Source organism: Triticum aestivum, chromosome 5B (assembly GCF_018294505.1).
Source record: "Triticum aestivum cultivar Chinese Spring chromosome 5B, IWGSC CS RefSeq v2.1, whole genome shotgun sequence".
NCBI lineage: Eukaryota > Viridiplantae > Streptophyta > Magnoliopsida > Poales > Poaceae > Triticum > Triticum aestivum.
In genome coordinates this window covers 642,565,137-642,584,995 of record NC_057807.1, presented here as the reverse complement: position 1 = coordinate 642,584,995, position 19,859 = coordinate 642,565,137, and the positions used below count along the sequence as shown (strand labels likewise).

The window sequence follows — 19,859 nt, the reverse complement described above, 5'->3', positions numbered from 1 at the left end:
TGTTAAGATTGCTTGACTTGTGCAAAGTTGCTAAAATCTGCCAAAGACTGAAATTGGGAAAAGGATAGATTTTTATTTGGTCAAGTAGTCTAATCATCCCCCCTCTAGACATACTTTCGATCCTACAATATCATTCCTGCAATTCCATATAACCCATATAAGCGCACATATTCCAATCCGAACATGAGCCGTAGTAATATGATCAGCCCCAATTAACCACGACCCAAATAACGATTCAATGTTAACTGGAGGAGTAATGTTAAAGGCTATATGGATTGTTCTCCAAAGCAATTTCGCGAGTTGGCATTCTATGAACAAGTGGTGTATTGTTTCATCATGGTCACAAAAACAACAACGGGAACTACCTACCCACCGCATCTTTACTAAGTTATCTTTGGCGAGGATCACTTGATTGTGTACGAACCACATAAAGATTTTAATACGCAAGGGAACCTTAACCTTCCAAATATGTAACGATCTGGAGATTGGGCCAGAATTAATTAGATCCACGTAAAATGATTTCACCATGAACACCCCTTTTCTAGTTAACTTCCAGTGCATCGAATCGGGTTGGTCAGATAATTGAACATCAGTCAATCTCCGAACCAAGTGCGTCCAGGCGTTCCATCGCTCCCCAACTAACAAACGTTTGAACTGAATATTCAAAGGAGTCTATTGAAATATTGTGCCTACGTAATCCTCCTTACGTTGCATAATGTTATATAGGGTGGGGCATTGTATGGCTAGTGGCATCTCCCCTAACCACGTATCCTCCCAAAATCTTGTTGACATCCCATTCCCAACAAAGAATTTGACCCTACGAAAGAACAAATCTTTCGTTCGCATGAGTCCCTTCCAGAATGGTGAGTCAGTTGGTCTCGCGGTGACCTGGTCTAGCGTATTCGATTGTAGATACTTATTGTGTAGTATTTGTGCCCACATACCCTCCGGCTCTGTCTCTATTCTATAGAGCTATTTACTCATAAGGCATTTATTCTTAATTTCCAGGTTTTCAATACCGAGACCCCCCCTGGTCTTTGGGTCGGTATAAAATATCCCATCGTGCGAGACGGTACTTCTTCTTGGCCTCATCTTCGGCACCTCGAAGAAAGATAGTAGGAACATCGACATACTAGTAAGTACTGAGGTGATTAGCACTACCCGACCTCCATAAGACATTAGCTTGCCCTTCCGGCAACTAAGCTTTTTTTCAATTCGATCTTCAATGCACTTCCATTCTTTATTAGAAAGCTTACGGTGATGAATCAATATGCCCAAATAACTGAAGGGCAAAGAACCTAATTCACATCAAACAATTGTCTATATGTGTCTTGCTCTTCTTTGTCCATACCAAAGCAGAACAACTCGCTCTTGTGAAAGGTTATTTTTAATCCAGACTATTGTTCGAAGAGACATAATATGAGTTTCATATTCCGCGCTTTTGCAATGTCATGTTCCATAAACAGGATAGTGTCGTCAGCGTACTGTAAAATGGAGACTCACCCATTGGCCAGATGAGGGACAAGTCCATCCACTTGACCGTTTTCTTTAGCACGGCCTATAAGAATGGTCAACATATCGGCCACTATATTAAATAGGAGAGGAGACATTGAATCCCCTTGTCTCAATCCCTTGTGTGTCTGAAAGTAGTGACCGATATCATCGCTAACCTTAATTGCGACACTACCTTTTTGGACTAGAGAACCCACTTGGTTCCGCCAAGCCTCATTAAATCCTTTCATGCGCATTGCCTGCTGAAGGAAAGTCCATTTAACTTTATCATATGCCTTCTCGAAATCCACTTTGAAGATAAACCCATCTAGCTTCTTCGAGTGGATTTCATGCAGGACGACTACCCCTTCAAGGATGTATCTCCCAGACATGAAAGCTGTCTGGCTCGGTTGCACCACCGAATGAGCAATCCCTGTCAATCTACTGGTGCCCACTTTCGTGAATATTTTGAAACTCACGTTAAGAAGACATATTGGCCTGAACAGCTCGATCCGAACTGCCTCTTCTTTCTTTGATAACAACGCAGTGATACCAAAGTTAAGATGGAACAGTTCCAAATGACCGTTAAAAAATCTTGAAACATAGGCATAAGATCATCCTTAATAATCCAACATTTCTTATAGAATTCCGCAGGAAACCCATCTGGTCCGGGTGCTTTATTCGGTTTTATTTGTGATTGCATCTTGAACCTCTTTCTCAGTAAACGGTGCAGATAGAATATCATTCTCCTCCGACCAAAACTGAGGGATATCTCCAATAACAGATTCATTAAGGGACACCTTCCTCGCTTCTTGAGGCCCGAAAAGTTGTTTATAATAACTAGAGATATAAGATTTCAAATTCTCATGACCCACAATTGTCCCTTCGTCCTGTTCTAGCTGTATTATTTTCTTCTTCCTATGTTTCCCATTTGCAATCATGTGAAAGAATTGTGAATTGTACTCTCTCCGTTCCTAAATGTGTCTTTTTAGAGATTTCAAATGGACTACCACATGCATACGGATGTATGTAGACATATTTTAGAGGGTAGATTCATTCATTTTGCTCTGTATATAGTCATTTGTTGAAATCTCTAGAAAGACAAATATTTAGGAACGAAGTGAGTACAATATATAGGTCTGCAAAAATGTTAACTCAATTTGTATACAGCTGCTCGGAAGAAGACCTACAAGCCAGCTATACAGGACGTGTTTGAGTTGTAGCTAGTAACTAAGTAGTGAAAACGATGACAAGAAATCCCTTTTAAGACCACGATTAATTTTCATCATCAAGCTATTTCCTTGCAAAAATTCATCAAAAGGAAATGCATCTTCTAATTTCACATGGTCAGTTATCTGGACAATATTGTTTTGTCTTGGTCCTCTCGAGTTAATTTCCTCTCAAAATTCACCCGAAAAAAAAAATCAATCTCCAAACTTATTCGTGCAGCCAGCGGGTTCTTGCATATCAGCTGCCGAATTAGTGTCTAGGTATACTTTCTTGACAAAATACAATTAAGCTCAAGTCACCATGAAGTCCTTGCACAAACGTACGTGGACCAGCGAGCAGGAAACAAATGATCAAAGGCCTATGGAGGCCAACAATAAACAATCAATTTCACCAATCATTCTCTATCCCTTCTAACATGGTATCAGCATAACCGATTCAAACTCTAGCCACCGCCCACCGCTTCCGCCCCTGGGGCGGTCGACCACCATTATCGCCGCCGGGGCCGCGCCACCCGTACTTAGAGTTCATCCGTCGGTTGTCTTGATCGGCTGCCCTAGAGAGTCTTTTTCCCGATCTTTTCATCTGGTTTTCTCTCTCTCGCCTATCGCTTTGATCGGCGCTTACTTTTTGGTTTTTCGATCTAAGATCGGTTTGTGTCGCCCGCCGCCGCCGTCGACACCCAAGCGTCTCTACTCCGACACTGACGCGACAACACGGCATCCTCCCCGACTCGGCGGCCTCGCGCAACTCAGCGCCCCGTCCAGCCATCGTTCGTGCATCTGCCCATCACTCTGCGCTGGCTCGGTTGCATCTGTCTGGCGGCCTTGGCGTCGTGCCGCACATGATGTGTGGACTGGCTGCATTGTGATGTGTAGCGTGCGCCCCTCTTGGGTGTGGGCTACGTGCGTGCGCCGGCTGTTCGCACGTCCATTCACGCGCGTCCTCGGTGGCTCGGACACTTCATCCGACCGGTGACCCTGACCTTGCGAGCAGCCAGATTGATCACCTGGCCGGCGAGTGGGAGGGGCAGGGGTGGATGAGGGAGGGAGGGAAGGGAAAGGGGTGGGGGTGCGGCTATGGATCGATGGAGGGGAGGACGTGCTTTAGGTTTTCTTCTCCGCCGGTTTTACTCTAGGAGGGAAAATCGGTTGGGTGTGGGATCTTTTTGGGAAAAATCGGTGGATTTGAACGGAGATCGTAGGAGAGGTGGGGGAGGTGAACGAAGCGACGTACCAACATACCATCATAACCGTAGACTCCCCCTTTAGGACTAGAGATTTATGCTGCTAGCTAGTCGACCCATCAACCGACTTTCTTGAGAAAGATCAATTGGGGGTCGATCGAGAGACAAAATTTAATTGAGCTAGTATATAATCCTCAGTTGTCGATCAAGACTGACACCGCCGGACTATAAATTCATAATAACCAATTAAAATCACGTGTATAAGTACTGGTCCTCCTTATAATTTTCCATTAATTTTTCCAGATAATTAGTACCAACAGATCGATCCACATGCATATACAATTAAGTGACAGGTCGATCCACCTGATGATACCACTATCACTACCGGAATAGGGGGCTATGCCGACGGCAGATAATTAGTACCAACAGATCGATCCACATGCATATACAATTAAGTGACAGGTCGATCCACCTGATGATGCCACTATCACTACCGGAATAGGGATCTATGCCGACGGCCTGCCATCGGCATAGCCCCCTCAGCAACGTGTACGTCAGCGTACCCAACCCGAGCTGTCGGCATAGCTATGCCGACGGACTTCATACAGCTATCGACATCATTATGTCGTCGACAGCTTCCCCCCGTGTGACGCCAGGAGCTACCAGGAGTGACCACGTGGCAAGTCATCTGTGTCGTCGGCCGCCGTCAGGGCCGTCGGCATACAGTTGATGGCATAAACCCGCCGTCTGTTAGTGGCCGCCCGGCCCATGTGTATGCCGACAGCACATCTAAGCCGATAGGGACCGTCGGCACAGACTTAGGTATGCCGATGGCCAATCTATGCCGACGGTGGCCGTGGGCATAGACATACCTATGCCGACGACGTTTCTATACAGATGCGGACCGCTAGGCCGTCGGCATATCTCCATATATGCCTAGGGCCCCCGTCAGCATAGATATGGCCGTCGGGACCGAAACTTATTCTGGTAGTGTATCTAAGCATCTCCTCGGATGGTTTAGCTAGCTGGCCATAGGATAGGGAGCTAATGCTAACTGTAGGAAATGAACACGCACCACCAGACCACAATATGTTTAACCAACTTTCAATCGGTACAATAAGTCCATATGGTATAATAAGAGTACTTAATATAAAATACTACAACATACCACAAGTCCACCACATACTCCTCCTCCACCTTCTATAGACATAAGTAAATTAAGTCAAAGTCCAATTTCCCACTTCTATCACCCCCGCGATGGCCTGGTGCCGGAAATTTAAGTGTGGAGTTGCCCATGTAATAATTTTGCGATTGTGGATGCACGATGATACTCGAATCATTCTCGCAATCACCGCAGCGACCTGTTTCGAAAATAAAAAATGAACAACATAAAGATCAGGCAGTAATTCCCTTCATTTTTGTAGCATGAAAATTAATTTGCGAGTTAGGATCGAGCCTCAAGTTGAGAAGTTCCAAATTATTTCATGTTGTCGATATATTTATACCCTAACCATCACAGTTAAGTAACACAAGAGTTGAATTACTCGTACTGATAAGAGCTTACCGGGATATTCATGGTAATCTGGTATAGGGCAGCAGAAAGGCCATTTTGATTCTTCAAGTCTCTCATCTGGTTGGTTCCAGAATTCCGCGAAGAACAACTTCCATGATGACCCACCATCAGAGCTAGCCAAAAAATTGGCATGGTAAACATCCGTGTACCTGTAGTTTATTTTTGTTGTCACTCCACAGATGACACCGAGCTTGTATAGTGGTCCCTAGAAAAAGCATAAAGGTGAAACATAAGTATCTTGGCAGGACAGAACCATGTTGTTGCTAGAAACATAGAAACTGGAATCTTCTTTTGTGTTCAGATTGCAGATTCAGTATAAAAGTCTAAAAGATGAGAAAACTACATAGCAACACAATTTCCTAAATAACAAAGTAAATGCATATAGTCCTACTCAGTTCACATTGGAAATATATAGTTGCAGTAATTAAATGGGCAGGGCAGAAGTATGTACATACCAGGGGATCACTGTAGCCATACTCAATAAGCAAATGCTCCAACACTCTGCGAAAAGTAGCTTGCCGAGACTTGAATGAAAGCCTCTTTTCAGACAGTGTCACCAATGATGTGTTTTGGTCTGGCATGCCGTTTAACCGCTCGAAAGCAGCTGATTTGTCCATATCATGAGCACATCGTCGGTGCACTGGTGCTGCAACACGGGTTGTTTCCTGGAATAGAGCCATCTTTAGCCCCTCGAAAGCAGAATCTCGATTTCCGTGGATCCTAGAAAGGCAGTACATGTCGTATAACTGTCGAATGGACGCGCGTTCGAGGAATGCCCCGAAGGCAGCAGGCTGCGGGTGTTTCGCGGCCAGTGCCACATCACACATATTGGATAGGTCCAAGATGGGGGTGTCCAAGCGATTTCTACAGAGCAGTGTCACGGCACCTTGCTCATCCGTTGAGGGGGATCTGCAGAGGTAGGCAACCAGGCCGTCGATTGAGCGGGATTCAACACGGTGCATGGAGTCGGTGTCGAGAATATCCGCTGCTCCAACCTTCAAAGCGACATCCTTGGAGAGCGGGAAGACAGCATCATACCAGATTGTGTTGATGACAATATTGGACACAGGGTCCAACGGTCCGTAGCAGTGACCGGCTGTTACCAGAGAGTGGAGCAGGTGGCCGTGGCTAAGGCTGGACACGAGCCGAGCCGAGCCGAGTTCGGTCCGAGCCTGGATTTGGCTCGCCATGAACGAGCCATGCTCGGCTCGGCTCGCTGGTTGAACGAGCCCGCATCTGGAGGCTCGGCTCGTCTTGCCTATGGCTCGGTCCAGCCCGAGCAGCTCGTTTTGCCTCTGGAGGCTGGGTGCGTGGGCGTACGGGCGCATCAGGCGAGGCTGGCTTGACGGCGTTGAGGGGAGCACGACGGAGACGTGCCGGCGTGGCGAGGTCGGGCGTCTGGTGCGTCGAACGCAGGTGGCTAGCCTCCGTAGCAGTTGATCTTGCTTCCTCTCGTACATGTGCATCCAGCCAACTCCAGGATTCAATCAACGTGCTTCAAGTTTTGTACTTGTGTCCAAGAATCAATCAACAGGCTGGTGATGCGTGCGTGCGCTGCGGCCGCTGGATGCGTTCGTGCGTGCCGACGCCGGCGGCAGGATGCGTCGTGGTGGCATGTAGGAAATAGGTCGGCGAGAAGCGTGGGGCGGCGGCGGCGGCGAACCCTAGCGGGAGGAGACAGTGGAGACGACGCGACTCGTTGGGTTGGGCTGGTTGTGCTCCTCTGCTGGGCTGCGTGATTGCGTCGCGTCCTGGGCTTCGGCTTCGCACGAGCCACCGAGCTGGACCGGGCCAAAACAGGCTCGGCTCGGTCGGCCAACGGGCCCATTTCACGTGGCTCGGCTCGGCCTATTTAGCTCTCGGGCCGAGCTGAGTCGGGCCGAGCTGGAGCGAGCTCCGAGCCGAGCCCATTAGCCCGTTCGGACGTCCAGCCCTAGCCGTGGCGTAGAGCATGAACCGGCAGCATAGCAATAGCCTTGAGATAAATCCCGTGGATCATATCAAGGAGTTGGAACTTGAGAAACGGCAGCAAATCTGGGCCCTCCAAGGTCTCCGAGGAGAACTCTGTGTGTCTGATTAGTGTCCCATGGTGGATAGGGAACATGTTTAACAGGTTGGTTGCGTTTTCCGAGAAATCGGCATTAGCGGGACGCGATGAGGTGAATGTGGTTGTGGCGACACGATCCTTTGAGATGTGAGTTGTGGCGAAATCACCATCTCCGATGGAGACGATTACAGTGAGGCCGCCGCCGTAGTCCCGAAAAATACCGGGAGTAGGAGGACGGGGCGATGACGGCGGCGGCGACCATGGATGGCGCAGCATCTCGTAGACCTTGTAGACGCAGTCAGCGGTGAGCTCCCCCCCTCGGCGCAGATCTTCTAGGATAGGCTCGACCAGGAAACGATGGTAACTCGATGTCATTAGACGCAAGAATTTGGGCGCAGCACACCGTGGGTAAGTCGCCGCCTCAAGTGCTGTGTGCTGTCTTGATCCTAATAGAATCCGGGACGAGCAGCTCATGATGATTAGGGCCGCCGATATGGAGTTCAACGGCTTGGATGGCAAAGCGGAGGTCATAGCCGGCTTTGTGGAGTATAAGGTCGGCTAGAGGCCCGGTGAGGTGCCGAAAATAGGCGACCATTAACCAGCTTAGCGCCACCCAGGAGCTGCGAAGGTCGTCTTGTTCCTGGTTTGCTCTATCGTTGCGTGGTCAACGTGACGGATCATGTAGGGCTTGGCGTGGGCGAAGGCGTCGATGTTGGTGACGGGGTCGGCTAGGCCGACGGCGAGACCGAAATCTCTGATGCAGCAGGCGAGGTAGGGGATCTGCGCCATGGGGAGGCGACGGGCTGCCTCGACATAGTACCCGGCCAGCACGTCGAAGTACTCCGGCGCGAAAGGATCGGCAGGCACGGGAGGCCGAGGCCTCTCCGAGGCGAAGGAGGGAGGGTAGCCGGCGGCGGCGGTGGCAGGATACGAGTCATACGACATGATTCGAATGGCTGTATGCATCACTCTTGATGCAAAGGCCGGGGTACTCCCCCTTTTCGAAAAAGAAAAAAAAATACGACATGATTCGAGTTCGACTTGGTGGTGGGGTGGCGATCTGGGGATTCTCCTCTTTGATTCGAAAGAAGCTTGCGACATATACGTATCACCTGCCGCCGTTAGGAACCTCCCTTCTACCACCACATGGGCCCGGCCCATCTACGAACCACTAAACGCCACGTGCTGGCTTGGATCACGAGCCGGCACTAGCTTCTCCGTTTTCAGCACCACTTCCTCTCTCCCTTGATCCCTTCCTTTCATGCCGCAGCTTCTATCTGATTGTTGCCTTTTTGTTGTTGCCTTGCTAAGAACAACTCTAGCCAAACCATTAAAAATAGAGGAGGATCCGGCCGAGTAATCCTTTAGTGGAGTATATCTACTCCGCTAAGTTTTGACCGAATCTAACTGATCCCCTAAATGTAAAGGAGTAAAACATTTTCATTTGCATTTCCTTTTTGGCCATGGGAACATTTTTCCTTGCTCTTTATTTCATTGAATGACATCTTTGTTACAAAATTCACCAATTCTTCACTACGAGAACAAAACCAAAGAAAACAAGAACCACAATTAGACACTTCAATATATATCCAACTTTCATAACTGCTCTCACTAGTTGCATTAATATTTTCTCTATGTCTTCATTGTTGATTCTCTCTACTGGCTTCTCGAGCTTGCACACTTCTTTTTTTTCCGGTTCCGACGAGTTCAATATTACGTCACATCTAATCTCATCTTTAGTCTCCACTCTAGCAAGTAGAGCACGAACATCTATCAAATTTCTTGCTATCAATAGGTCGATGTAATCTTCTACCCAATACGGAAACTTGCATCCATCCTACACACCAATTTGAGCAAACAGTGAGCTACAAATTACGCCGAATCCGATGAACAACGAAATCAAAACTTGCACTCACCCCATCTCTTTTGCACTTGAAGAACACCCATCCGGTGCGTTCCGGCGTGGTCGAAACTCGGCGCAGCACCTGCTGTGGGTAGTTGTCGCACTTTTTATGACCGGCCAGGGGGAGCCCACGAGCTGCTGGGCCAGTGCCGAGCTTGGCCGACGGTCGGGCGTGTCTTTGCCAGCAAACTGCCAATGAGTGAGATCCGAGAGGCTAGGGGAGGAGGCCATACCTTCATGCGGTAGAGGCATTACAGGGGTTGTGCGGTTCGGTACTCAGCCAATCCATGACAAAGGCGTAGTTGTCGGCGGCCGGATGCACCAAATCCGGCGGAGGTGGCGGCAACCATAGATCTGCCAATTCTACGCCAACGACGGTGCGAGAGAGTCTCAAATCCGGGTGGGCGAGGACCGCGGCATGGCCTACGGAGCATCTGCGGTGGCGGGTGGTGGCCGGCTGGGGTGGGAAGGCTGGCGCCTCCGTAGATGCGGCTCGGGAGTGGGGTGGGTGAGGCAGTGGGGGAGAGGGAATTTTTTACTCCAAACGATAGCGGCCGAGTAAATATAGGCGCCGGATAAGATGAGAATTAAAATTTATCCTCCTCTATCGGTTTAGGAATTCTGCTAGGTGTGACATAAAGAAGTAAAACCGAAATTATGCTGCTCTATAGCCGGATAGGGGATCGGCTAGAGTTGACCTAACAATCGTATTTCTTTCTGCTGCATGCACCATTTTACCGTAGGGGATCGGCTAGAGTTGACCTAACAATCGTATTTCTTTCCGCTGCATGCACCATTTTACCGCAAATATCCAGGCCGCCATCAGTACAGGTACTAAGCTCCCAGGAAATCCAAGCACCTGGTGAATCGCGGTTGGCGAGCGGCGCGTGGGCCTGTTTAACAGTGGGAGAACTCGCGTTAGTGCTTTTCGTTCGGGCCCAACTAAGGAAAACATGGCGGTTGTATATGGGCGCATGAAGCTGACCCCTGTTCCGTCCCGAGCGAGAGACATGCAAGGGTTTCGGTCACCGCCGCCGGTCTCCCGCGGGGACACCGATGTCCCCTCGACGTCGGCCACTTCATCGCCTCCCCGCGTCATTGGCGGCCTCCATTCCCAGCCTGCCCTTGCCGCCTCCCATCACCTAACCGCCGCCATCTTCGCCTCCCCTCGCCGTCGTTCATGTCCGGCCAGCCACGAGCAGGATGCCATCCCCACCAGGCCACCACTGTTCAACATCAACCTCCGGCACGGCCGCCCCGCAGGTGCCCGATCTCCATACGAGCGGACCCGTGGTCCCAAGTCACTCCCTGACCTTCGATCTGCTCGGCATCTCTGCCATTGACCATGTACATGTTCAGGTCCTGTCGCTGCTTCTTCCCTTGGTACTATGTGCGACCTGATTCTGCTGATGGTGTAAGATATGAATGATTCGCTATGCTAAGTGGCCGAACAGACTGGATTGACTTTTGATTATTACAGTTTCAGTTTAGGAGAAAATGAATTGGACTATTTGGCCATCACATTCTGTTGTTAATGTTTGCAGAGAGCTCCTTATGGCCCCAAGGTGTCTAAAATTTCGAGAACCTTCTCTATATATTGATCTAATGTGGTTAACACAATGGTAATTTTACCAACTAATAACTGATGTGGTTAACACAGTGGAAAATTTTCCAACTTAATAACTGATGCTTTTGTGAGCTGACTCTGCTTGTGTGCTAAACAAATTAGTCTCATGGATCCGTGATTCATGTACTTTTCTCGATAGATTTAGTTAACAGTGCGGAGATTCAATGCCTTTCAGTGTTATCTCTTTTGTCTCCATCTCTTTCCACTAATTCAGTAAAATTAAACCGCAAATGGCATTTAGGAGGTTGTGTTCTTCATATTAGTCACTTGTACTTGCATATAAGGTTTTTCTTTTGTTGGATTGATCCACTCTATTAGGCTTTTGTCAGCGTATGAAGGTTTATTGCTTCACAGTTTGACACAGAAAGTAGCATGACTTCAGTATTATGTACATTTATCACCGGAACCTTGATTTAATTTTGCTGCAATTGTAGTACTATAGAAGTTGACCTTCTTTTGTAGCTTAACATATTCACCTCGCTAATATCCAGCTTACTTGGGGCCTCCAGTGTTATCCTGGATATCAAGCATGTAACTTGTGATTCCCCACTGGGTCATGAATTCTTCCACTATCAAATCACTTGATTTTTGCACCCAGTGATTGCCACATGTCGTTATTTTAATAGTGATGTATAACTATTGCTTTGATGACAAGGTTCTTGACATATGTTGCCAAGTTTTGTGCAAAGCAGCTGTAGGCAAAGTACACCACTAGATTACAATTAGACTGTCTATGTTTGTGAAACTTCTAATTTAAGTTCAGCTCATCTCATATCCTTAACTCTGACTCCAGTGAGGTTCCCTCAGTTGTGAAACTTCTAATTTCAATTAAACTACAACATTATGTGATTTGTAACATCTTCTTTGATAATTGAATGTCGCTTCTGATTCAGGTTCGATTATAGGTTACTATTTTTCATTTGTAAACTGACATGTGGTGCCTTTTCCCAGGGAAAGTCTAAGGGTGACTTCTAAATTGGCATGTGAACCACTTTCATGTTTGAACCAACTTGGGGTAAGGAATGAGAGATGATTTTTTATTATTTTTCACTTGTGGTGCCACCACTATCCAAATGTCTCGTGTCATTTTGCTGCACAACAACTGGTAAGCATACATGAAAGTTTCGAGCCTAAATGTCCATTTGTTCGTAGGTCTCGGTTTGCTAGCCGCCTCTCCCTTTTCAAGTAAGTTCAAATCTGATTATCATATTTCTCTTTTGTGAAAGTTGAAAGATCTGATTATTGTTGTTGCGTCTGTAAGAATTTAGAGCAAGGATTTCAAGGAATTTAAATGCAAGCTGAATTCAATTGATATTTTTGTAGATTGTGAGGCATCATTGTTTTCTAACTCCCTTTCTTTTGTTCTCCCTTTTAAATACTGCTACACCATAATATATCAGTGGGTGCATTGGTTGGTGTTATCAAATGCAAACTATGGAAGCGCCTGCCAAAAAAATTGTCTCCCAGGTAATATTTACCATCGCATATAGTTTGCATTTAGAACTCAGTTAACAATCCATTTATTCCAGGTGAAGTTTGCTTTGGTTGAATCTACCATGAGAGGTTGACTTTTGCTCAGATCTTCCTACTTACACTTTGAGTTATTGTTTTCATTTGTGAAAAATTTAAGCTAAATTCTAATCCTCTCACAAAAAACGAACTTCTAGATCAACAAATCAACACGAGACAGTCATGTTGGTCCATGTTTCCTTTTTGCCCAAATTTACATTTCTTTTCCTTTTGATTCCATATGATACTTGGTTACCATTTTCCCCTTGAAACAAGATACTTGATGGTTATTGCATATGTAATTGCTTAGTTAGGCTATCTGTGGAGTGTGGAACACTCTGTCAGGATCAAGTGAGTTTCTTGGCTACATTTTCCTGTTAAGCTATTACTTTTTAACTCATTACGCGTTTATAAAATTGTCCCAGGGTTGATTCGCCCCTTACCGCACAAAGAAGTGCCTTGCGCGGGGCGGGAGGGGGGGGGGGGAATCAACGGAAGCTGAGTTATTTTTCTACATACCTATCAATCGGTTGTTTGCCAGGATCCAGTATAGTTCATCTAAAAACCTGATCCAGTATAGTTACAGTCCAAGATGAAAGACTATCCTATTTCATGCAACAGTGAGAGTCAACTACAAACATACAATGAGACTAACAGTTCAAATGCATTTGTCTCTGTTCCTCTTGATGTTGAATTGATCGGCTGCATTTCAGATTATAGGTAGTGCAATAGGTGCAATAGTCTTTCGACCTCTAAAATGAACGGGAAATTGTGAAAAGCCTGAAAGGTTGCATGTCGGAGTACATGTATGTATAATCTATATCCATTTTTCAATCAGTTAGTTGAAATATATAGTCATGCTACTTGGTTACTATCAGATTTTCTGTTGGCCATCATTCTGGATGAGAAAGCGCTCTGGCAGGCTGGCAATAGAGTTCCTTTGTCACACTAATTATAACATGTAGGTTGATATGATGGTAGTAAATAGAAGCATTGTTGGCTGTTGATGTGACCATTTAATAGTTCTCTTGGTGTGAGGATGTTTGGCGTACCTAGAAGCAAATGAATTTACATTTCCTGAATGTTCCATAAAGGAAAATTTATATCTGTAATTTTGTTTGATCACAAGGAAAGAGAGCAAGAGTTTGAATCATTCAGAAATTGACAAATGTCTGGTGTTTAAACATCTCATATAAGAAAGATTATTGTATTTTTTCCTGATGATAAACATTGTATTGTTCATGTTTTTTCCTCACCAAATTATTGCTTTTACCTCTGCTTTTTCATGTGTTTACAACAGAACTATGTTGTGTTTTGATACATCATCAAGAATATTGCAGCTGACATTTCATATATTTGAATGGATAAATTGGCTTCCGAGAACAAGTGAAATACACAGTAATTATTGCTTCTCCTGGATGTGTGCATGTGTGCCTTCCAGGCTACACTTTCAACAAACTAAGCGACGTGTAAAATATCAACAATAGTCGATGAAGCAACCATATTGGTGCATATCAAATGTGTGTTCCCGGCGCGGCAAGGCGCGCGTATTCCTCTAGTATGCGTTAAACGTGCAAATGAACCCGGTGTTGAGGGTTGACACGTCCAATGCACTGGTGGTGTGCGAATGATCTGCCAGTTCGTGCGTTTGGCAAAATTCTGTTAGTTTGGTGTGCTTGCAAGAGACCACAAGGTGTCAGTGTTTGATGCGAGTTTGGTTGCTGAAATCTGTGGCTCCAGTTTCTCTGAATTTTCCTTCTCAACTTCTGAACGTGCGAGTGGCGGTCTTTTTGTTGGCTTGGACAGATGCTATTTTGGTCACCGCAGTCCAATGTCAGTATTACTTTTGGCAGAGAGAAATAGAGGTAGAAGAAGCAGCACGCTTGCATGGGCATGGCGGCAGCATATCTGAAATATTTTTCTCGTGCAAAACCTGCAAACCGATCTTCAAGTTGGCGCACCTTTTTCACCTGGCCTGGCCTGGATATCGGGCATGCACACAGCATGGTGATGTCGCGTTCGACCGAAGCTCGCTCAACAGCTCCACCGAGAAGAATGTTTTCGTTGTAGACAACTACGGTGCCCCTGGCCAATGTTTTAAATTTTAGAAACAAAATAATTTCGAAGCTCACTGAAATATGCGAAATTTCGAAGATTTCACATATTTCAGAAATTATTTTGAACTTTGAAATTTCAGATTTCACTTAATTTTAATTAATTTTAACATAATTTAAATTTATTTTGAAATCAGTTTGAATCTGCATCAAAATTTCGGGGTTAAAAATATTTTGGTCCCCGTTCAACTATGCGAAATTTCGGAAATTTCACCGAAATTTCGTTGAAATTTTTAACCTACCCATGGCGACGGGAAGCACGACGACACGCAAGCGATGGCCAAGGCGTGGAATATGGTGTGCTCCTCTTCCCGGCTGGCTATGCTGCTCGTTCCCTGGGGCGCTATTACATTCTCAAGGCCTTCATGGTGAAGGGCACACTGGTGGCTCCTCGGAGCAGATCCGCGTGGAACGAGAACAACATGAGGCACTGGATCGTGATCGAACATGTCACCGGCCTCATCGTCACCGGCGGCGGCACCATCAATGGCAACGGAGATATTTGGTGGAAGAACTCATGCAAGACTAACACGGCTTTGCCGTGCACAGCGGCCCCTACAGCTCCGACGTTTCACCTATGTGACAATCTCACAGTGGAGAACCTGAAAGTCATAGACATCCAATAAATCCATATCTCTGTGGAGAACAGCAACAACGTCCAACTGGCACATATATCCATTACGGCACACGATACGAGCCCGAACACCAATGGTATTCATATCACTCGTAGCAAAGACGTGCAAGTTCAGAGACTGTGTCATCAAGACCGGGGATGACTGCACAATCTTCTTGTCACCAATGTTGTGTGTGGTCCAGGACATGGCATCAACATCGGAAGCTTGGGAGATGACAACTCTAGAGTCGGCGTTTCAGGTATTAAAATAGACTCGATGCAATTATATGGAACGGCTAATGGTGCCTGTATCAAGACATGGCAGGGAGGAAATGGGTTCACGAAGGATATCATGTTAGCGAACATGATCACGGGTAACGTGCAAAACCCGATTATCATTGACCAGAACTACTGCGACTCGGCGAAGCCATGCAAGAGTCAGGAATCAGCAGTTGAGGTTAGCAACATCACTTTCAAGAACATTAGAGGTACTACCATTTCCAAGGAGGCCATCAAGCTGAGTTGTAGCAAGAATGTCCCATGCTCGAGAATTGCACTCGAGAACATCAATCTAAAGTTGGAAGGTGGTGAGGTTGAAACACAAAGCACTTGCAAGAAAGCAAAATGGACAAAAACAGAAAATGTTGTTCCAATGCTCTGCAAGGGGAAGCAATAAAGGAAATGTTAGGGTACAAGCTTGGTACTTCCTCCGCCTTTTTTTTGAAAACATTTTGTTCATGGTATCTATGCTTGGTACTTCCTCCGCCTCTTTTTACCCTGCTCGCGACAACTAGAGATGGCAATGCGACGGGTTTGGACGAGTTGAGTTGATCAAGATCGATGTCCATATCCATGAGCACATCGATTAATTGCTCACATGTGGAAGTATCCATGGGACAAAGATGTTATCCATACTCATACCCGCTTAATATCCACGGATCCATAGGTATCCATATCCATGTAGTAGTGTAAACAACATGTTGGGGAACGTTGCAGAAAATAAAAAAATTCCTACGGTTTCACCAAGATCCATCTATGAGTTCATCTAAGCAATGAGTGAAAGGAGAGATGCATCTACATACCACTTTGCAGATTGCGAGCGGAAGCGTTCAAAAGAACGGGGTTGAAGTAGTCGTTCTCGTCGTGATCCTATCACCGGAGATCCTAGCGCCGAACGGACGGCACCTCCGCGTTCAACACATGTACGGTCAGCGTGACGTCTCCTCCGTCTTGATCCAGCAAGGGGGAAGGAGAGGTTGATGATGATCCAGCAGCACGACGGCGTGGTGGTGGATGCAGCAGAACTCCGGCAGGGCTTCGCCAAGCTGCTGCGGGAGGAGGACGAGGTGTAGCAGGGGGAGGGAGGCGTCAAGACTTGGGTGCGGCTGCCCTCCCCCCTTCCTTCCTTTATATAGGCCCCCAGGAGGGGCGCCGGCCCTGGGAGATGCAATCTCCCAAGGGGGGCGGCGGCCAGGGGGGGTGGAGTGCCCCCCAAGGCATGTGGTGCGCCCCCCCCCCCACCTAGGGTTTCCAACCCTAGGCGCAGGGGGCCCAAGGGGGGCGCACCAGCCCACTAGGGGCTGGTTCCCCTCCCACTTCAGCCCACGGGGCCCTCCGGGATAGGTGGCCCCACCCGGTGGACCCCCGGGACCCTTCCGGTGGTCCCGGTACAATACCGGGTGACCCCGAAACTTTCCCGATGGCCGAAACAGCACTTCCTATATAGTTTTCTTTACCTCCGGACCATTCCGGAACTCCTCGTGACTTCCGAGATCTCATCCGGGACTCCGAACAAGATTCGGTTTGCTGCATACTCATATTCATACAACCCTAGTGTCACCGAACCTTAAGTGTGTAGACCCTACGGGTTCGGGAGACATGCAGACATGACCGAGACGGCTCTCCGGTCAATAACCAACAGCGGATCTGGATACCCGTGTTGGCTCCCACATACTCCTCAATGATCTCATCGGATGAACCACGATGTCGAGGGTTCAAGCAACCCCGTATACTATTCCCTTTGTCAGACGGTATGTTACTTGCCCGAGACTTGATCATCGGTATCCCAATACCTCGTTCAGTCTCGTTACCGGCAAGTCACTTTACTCGTACCGTAATGCATGATCCCGTGACCAGACACTTGGTCACTTTGAGCTCATTATGATGATGCACTACCGAGTGGGCCCAGTGATACCTCTCCGTAACACGGAGTGACAAATCCCAGTCTCGATCCGTGTCAACCCAACAGACACTTTCGGAGGTACCTGTAGTGCACCTTTATAGTCACCCAGTTACGTTGTGACGTTTGGTACACCCAAAGCACTCATACGATATTCGGGAGTTACACGATCTCATGGTCTAAGGAAGAGATACTTGACATTGGAAAAGCTCTAGCAAAACGAACTACACGATCTTGTGCTATGCTTAGGAATGGGTCTTGTCCATCACATCATTCTCCAAATGATGTGATCCCGTTGTCAACGACATCTAATGTCCATAGTCATGAAACCATGACTATCTGTTGACCAACAAGCTAGTCAACTAGAGGCTTACTAGGGACGTATTGTGGTCTATGTATTCACATGTGTATTACAATTTCCGGATAATACAATTATAGCATGAATACAAGACAATTATCATGAACAAGGAAATATAATAATAATCCTTTTATTATTGCCTCTAGGGCATATTTCCAACAGTCTCCCACTTGCACTAGAGTCAATAATCTAGTTACATTGTGATGAATCGGACACCCATAGAGTTCTGGTGTTGATCATGTTTTGCTCGCGAGAGAGGTTTAGTCAACGGATCTGCGACATTCAGATCCGTATGTACTTTGCAAATATCTATGTCTCCATCTTGAACATTTTCACGGATGGAGTTGAAGCGACGCTTGATGTGCCTGGTCTTCTTGTGAAACCTGGGCTCCTTGGCAAGGGCAATAGCTCCAGTGTTGTCACAGAAAAGTTTGATCGGCCCCGACGCATTGGGTATGACTCCTAGGTCGGTGATGAACTCCTTCACCCAAATTGCTTCATGCGCTGCCTCCGAGGTTGCCATGTACTCCGCTTCACATGTAGATCCCGCCACGACGCTCTGCTTGCAGCTGCACCAGCTTACTGCTCCACCATTCAACATATACACGTATCCGGTTTGTGACTTAGAGTCATCCAGATCTGTGTCGAAGCTAGCGTCGACGTAACCCTTTACGACGAGCTCTTCGTCACCTCCATAAACGAGAAACATGTCCTTTGTCCTTTTCAAGTACTTTAGGATATTCTTGACCGCTGTCCAGTGTTCCTTGCCGGGATTACTTTGGTACCTTCCTACCAAACTTACGGCAAGGTTTACATCAGGTCTGGTACATAGCATGGCATACATAATAGATCCTATGGCTGAGGCATAGGGGATGACGCTCATCTCTTCTTTATATTTTGCCGTGGTCGGGCATTGAGACGAGCTCAATCTCACACCTTGCAGTACAGGCAAGAACCCTTTCTTGGACTGATCCATTTTGAACTTCTTCAAAATCTTATCAAGGTATGTGCTTTGTGAAAGACCTATGAGGCGTCTCGATCTATCCCTATAGATCTTGATGCCTGATATGTAAGCAGCTTCTCCAAGGTCCTTCATTGAAAAACACTTATTCAAGTAGGCCTTAATGCTGTCCAAGAATTCTATATCATTTCCCATCAAAAGTATGTCATCTACATACAATATGAGAAATGCTACAGAGCTCCCACTCACTTTCTTGTAAATGCAGGCTTCTCCATAAGTCTGCATAAACCCAAACGCTTTGATCATCTCATCAAAGCGAATGTTCCAACTTCGAGATGCTTGCACCAGCCCATAAATGGATCGCTGGAGCTTGCACACTTTGTTAGCATTCTTAGGATCGACAAAACCTTCCGGCTGCATCATATACAGCTCTTCCTTGAGATAACCGTTAAGGAATGCCGTTTTGACGTCCATCTGCCATATCTCATAATCATAGTATGCGGCAATTGCTAACATGATTCGGACGGACTTAAGCTTCGCTACGGGAGAGAAAGTCTCATCGTAGTCAATCCCTTGAACTTGCCGATAACCCTTAGCGACAAGTCGAGCTTTATAGACGGTGACATTACCATCCGCGTCCGTCTTCTTCTTAAAGATCCATTTGTTTTCTATCGCTCGCCGATCATCGGGCAAGTCAGTCAAAGTCCATACTTTGTTTTCATACATGGATTCTATCTCGGATTGCATGGCTTCTAGCCATTTGTTGGAATCTGGGCCCGCCATCGCTTCTTCATAGTTCGAAGGTTCACCGTTGTCTAACAACATGATTTCCAGGACAGGGTTGCCATACCACTCTGGTGTGGAACGTGTCCTTGTGGACCTACGAAGTTCAGTAGCAACTTGATCAGAAGTACCTTGATCATCATCATTAATTTCCTCTCCAGTCGGTGTAGGCATCACAGGAACGTTTTCCTGAGCTGCACTACTTTCCGGTTCAAGAGGTAGTACTTCATCGAGTTCTACTTTCCTCCCACTTACTCCTTTTGAGAGAAACTCTTTTTCCAGAAAGGA

General features: G+C 46.7%; 1 pseudogene; it reads left to right on the top strand.

The window, feature by feature from the left end:
- The first annotated feature begins 10,380 nt into the window (after positions 1-10,380).
- LOC123115161 (polygalacturonase ADPG2-like) lies at positions 10,381-15,966 on the top strand (annotated as a pseudogene).
- The last annotated feature ends 3,893 nt before the right edge of the window (positions 15,967-19,859 follow it).